The following is a 5,050-nucleotide window of genomic DNA, read 5'->3' on the forward strand; positions in this document are numbered from 1 at the left end:
AGCTTGGCTTATTTCTAAGTTAATTAATATGTTTGCAAGAAAGGGAAAGAAGAGGAGAAAAATGAAAATGACGTATGGAAGATAAAAGACTATATATATATATAGAGAGAGAGAGAGAGAGAGAGAGAGAGAGAGAGATGGCTATAAGGGAGTAGTTAGGAAAGCCCTTAAAAACTAAGAAGCAATTATCTTATGTGAGAGGCTAAGTCCATAATAAAACGAATACAGGAGATACTTCTCCTTAAAAGGGTGTTTAAAAAGAGAGTAAGAGGGGAAATGACTAATACACCCCATTTAAAAAAATACCGTCTTATAGAGCTAATTAGTACTAGTGATGAGAACCCCTCTATGATTTTAGGGTATAATAGACAAAATCATACAATGTTATGTAAATTATTATAAGAGAATAAGTGATAATTGATTTATATCATATAAATTATTAAAATTATTAATAAATTATTAAGAGTAAAAAGAAAGTAATTAAAAAAAAATATTTTTTCATAATCCTTACTAATAGTATGAAGTGAAATATGTATACCAATAAGATTTCCATGAGCTTTACCTCCGTAATAGTGATCTTTATTTTTAACACGATTTTGGTATCCAAACATAGGTTGATGAACATGTCACAAATCTCATGGAGTTTGGTGACACCCTCTTACCGCTAACTTGAATTATTTCCATGAGGGTCTGCACCACACAATTACCAATGGTTGTAATTTATCGTCACTTGTTGCAATATCAAGATGATACCAATTAAAAGGTTCCAACATCAATTGATGCGGAACAAAAAGCGTGGAGGGTTATTAGATATGAATAAAATTTGGCTATAAATTTAGTTACTATATCAAGAAGATAATAATTAACAGGTTCTGCTAATATCAATTGAGGCACAACAAAAGGCGAGGAGGGCTGCTAAATATTGCACCAATAACTAGATGCAAAGTCTTAAGTCCATATGAGGCTCTTTGAAGTTTGAATGATAAAGAGTAAAGAGGAACTCTAGAAATATACCAAATGAGAAAAAAAAAAAAAACTTTATTAAAATATGATTTGTTATCTTCATTTTACACATTACATAAATACCTACTTAAAAATTCATACGGTATCCAAAGGGAGCTCTATTTTGATTATGAAAACCTTAAAAATACCAACGACAAGGAGATAAAAACTAGCATCAATATTGTTGTCATCATCAATTGAGCTGGTGCCGTCCCAAGTTAGAGTTGCATAGATCTCATCAATTGGGTTCTTTGAGCTGGCTCATGCATGCATACCCAGGAAGAAGTATAAAATTAAAACCTAGGAAGTATATTCTTTTGAATTTCTTAATCCTACGTACTGATATTTTTCTTCCTCTCGAAAATCTCGTTGGATATTGTTACTTGACTTGTGAACAAGAACGAATAACAGATTTGTTCTTGACAATTCTGAATTTACTTACTATTTTATAATTAAAAAAAAACCATATATAGATTTGTTAAGTTGCATGGAAATTATGTAAATGACTAAGATTGAACAGGTGCATTTTCTATCTGACAGCTGTGATGCTAAATCCAATTTCTGCACTGACCTTGTTCTAAATATTCCCTCAAATAAGTTGATATTCTATTAAATTTTACTATATATACTAAAAAATATTTTTTAAAAAAGGATCAATACGATGAAAAACCTTGAAGCGTATATGATCACTGACATTTATTATCACTACGAATAACTTCAGCTCAAGAATTGTAATTCAAGTTCTAGCAAATTAAGAGACTCTATGCTAATTTCAAAAGGCATTAGCCCTTGATTCTTCTTATTAATATTTTTATTAAGTTTAGGAAGGCAGCTTTAAGCAATAGAAGGAACTAAACTTTTTAACATGTTCTATATCAATCATATAAGAAGATAAGAAAATTTTGTTACTTTCTTGGTCTCATTCAACAGCCTAATGACAGAATAAATAATATATAAAAAAAATGTGGCGACAACAAGAATGACTTTGTAATTGTCATCTCTAAATTTTTCATCCAACAGGCCTGCACAGAAAGATTACAAACCAAATTGCCTTTTCTTAAGTTTCAATAAATACTGGCCCTTCTATTAAGTCCAAGCACACACTATAACCATCATTTTACGTACCATATTAGCTTTTCCCTTCACTACACCTCAAGTTCTCTTCCATGGCCTCAAAAACTTTCAACATGAAATTCTTTGCACTATTGATTTCTTCATTTGCCATCATCCAAATGGCAATAGCAGGAGATCCAGACGTACTCACAGACTTCATAGTCCCTCCTAATGTCACCGATGTTAATGGGGATTTCTTCACATTTACTGGCATGCGTGCCCGTTTGGATGGCTTTCCCACTGTCTTCAAGGTCACGAAGGCAAGCATGGTTGAGTTTCCTGCTCTCAATGGTCAGAGTGTTTCCTATGCTGTCCTTGAATTCCTGGCTGGCACCACAAACCTACCCCACACCCAGGTTGCACGGACACGCCATTTTTGGCGTCGTGTCCGCATCCGACACAAGTCGGGCACCGGAACGGGGACGAAATGCCAGATTTCGGTGTCCAGCGGTGTCATTTTTTTTTTTTTTTTTTTTTTTCGCTTCTCTAACACAGCGCCGACACGGCTCCGACACAACGCCAACGCGGTTCCGAAGCGTTCGACACGCCAGTAGTGAAAAAAAAAAAATCACAGATTTTGACCAGTGAACTTACCAATACCATTGATTTTGTGATAACCCTAAAATAATAAAGCAAGTTTAGAGTCTCTTAGACTAAAAGTTGAAACTACATCTCAAGTTCTTCTCAACCCACCCTCCCTCTGTCGCTGCCATTGCCCTCTATCCCTCGCCGAAGTTAGATCGGACCGATCGGAGAGCTCCGACATTGACGCCGTGCCCTCTATCCTCTGTCCCTTCCGATCTCTCTCTCTCTCGGAGCAAACCGATCTCTTGATTCTTTTCTCTTTTCTCTCTCTGTTTTTTTTTTTTCTCTTCTTTCTTTCTTTCCGATATTAATTTGAATGTACTGTTGCTCACTTATTTATAACGCGTTTTGTTTTTGTTTTTGTTTTTTTAACTGCTGCTGTGGCCTGTGTGCCCTCTGTCCTATTTATTTATTTATTATTTTTATATTAGTTATAACTTATAAATTTGTTTTTGTGTGTCCTGCTATAGTTTTATTTATTTATTAAAGTTAATATTATAGGTGATTTTACTAAAATGAATACTGAAAGTGCTTGAAGATTTTGTGTATTATTGTACTACTTTGGGTGTTAATTTACTTATTTGTAGTTCTTAAATAATTTAAATTCTAAACATAAACGTATTTTGTCTAAAAATATTAAAAAATATGCCTAAATATAAAACTTAATTAATTATTTAACTACCGTGTCGTGTCCTTATTTTCAAAAATTGTCGTATCCCTGTGTCCATGTCCGTGTCATGTCTGTGTCCGTGCAACATAGCCCCACACTCATCCTCGCGCTTCTGAGCTCCTTTTCCTGACTCAAGGTACCCTTCAAGTCGGGTTTGTTGATACAACCAACAAGCTCTTTAATTAGACACTACAAGCGGGTGATGTCTTTGTATTTCCTAAGGGTCTTGTGCATTTTCAATACAATGATGATGTAAAATCTCCAGTTATAACAATTTCAACTTTTGGGAGTGCAAACGCTGGAACGGTTTCACTTCCCAACACTTTGTTCACCACTGGTATTGACGACAATGTCTTGGCTAAATCCTTCAAGACTGATATTGCCACCATTAAAGCTCTTAAGGCTGGTCTTGCTCCCCAGCCTTGAGGATAGAATTGATCACGAATAGTGGCTACTTTATGATATCTTCTTGTTCCTTGGTGTTTTGTGTGTTTTTTTTTTTTAATAATAATTATTCTTCTAAATCAGAAGAGTATGCATGTATTATCATGTTTGAATGCTTTAATTTGAATGTTGTTTCTCCTATTTAGCATCAACGAGACACAAAATATTTCACTTTTCTATTATTTTGAATATGTATGCATTTAAACATTGAAATTTTGTTCATTTTAAAATGATCAAAAGAGAGAAGTATTATATTGTTGCAGCATGAAATATATGAGCTCAACAAGGGTACACGGAACAATAAATGGATAAGGCAAAATAGAGTTCAATCATAACATTTAAAGTTAGGATCAGTAGCTAATGCCAAAATATACAATCTCAAGACTCTCAACAAAGAAATGATTACTGACAAGAGTAAAATAAGATAGCTTGAAGTTTTACATAATCTACACGTCAGTGAGTTGAACTAAGATGGTGAGGATTGGAATGCTCTACCACCAGGACATTGGTTTGATGAATATGGGGAAAGTGCAATCAAGAAGTTACAACTTAAAATACAATGGAACAAAATTTTGGATGCAATTTGCTAAACAATTAATAATTTTGGACCTAACATGGTTATGTAGGGTTTAGGTCAATTACAAAGAATCTCCTTGGATTTCAATTTTTCCTCTTAACTATCTAGAGTTTTTATATCTACCAAATTGGTCTATGGAACTAACTTTCCTTTGTTTTTATGGACGAAAAAATCATGAGACCACATTAAGAAGATTAACAGCCAAATTTTTTCATTCATAAGAGCTAACGGTAGTTAGTCACAAAGATTAATTTAATTAGCGGATATGAAAATTTCAGGGTGTTCTAAGGAAGAATTGAAACCATGAGTGTTTAAGCATTTTTTTTTTTTTTTTAATTAAACTTCCCACTTCCTTTTGCCTACTAGAGAAAAGATAGTAGGGGTGGCTTGGTGGCTTTTGTGGATAATTTCGAATCATTCTACCAATTGTTGGTGATAATAATATTAGTGTTATGAAGAAGCACATTAAAGTTCTATTCCATATACAACCTTACCTTGCAAACATGTGCCTTCCTGAAAAATTAGTATTACAATTTAGGATTGAGTAATAACATTTAGAATTTTAAATATCATAATACTGTATATATTTTTAGATACAGGAAATGAAATCTTAACTATGAGACTAGCAATCACGTGCCCTTATACAACTTGAAAGGAGA

General features: G+C 33.6%; 1 pseudogene; it reads left to right on the forward strand.

Moving 5' to 3' along the window:
- The first annotated feature begins 2,168 nt into the window (after positions 1–2,168).
- On the forward strand, positions 2,169–3,796 carry LOC115978710 (annotated as a pseudogene).
- Positions 3,797–5,050: the final 1,254 nt, after the last annotated feature.

Source organism: Quercus lobata, chromosome 1 (assembly GCF_001633185.2).
Source record: "Quercus lobata isolate SW786 chromosome 1, ValleyOak3.0 Primary Assembly, whole genome shotgun sequence".
NCBI lineage: Eukaryota > Viridiplantae > Streptophyta > Magnoliopsida > Fagales > Fagaceae > Quercus > Quercus lobata.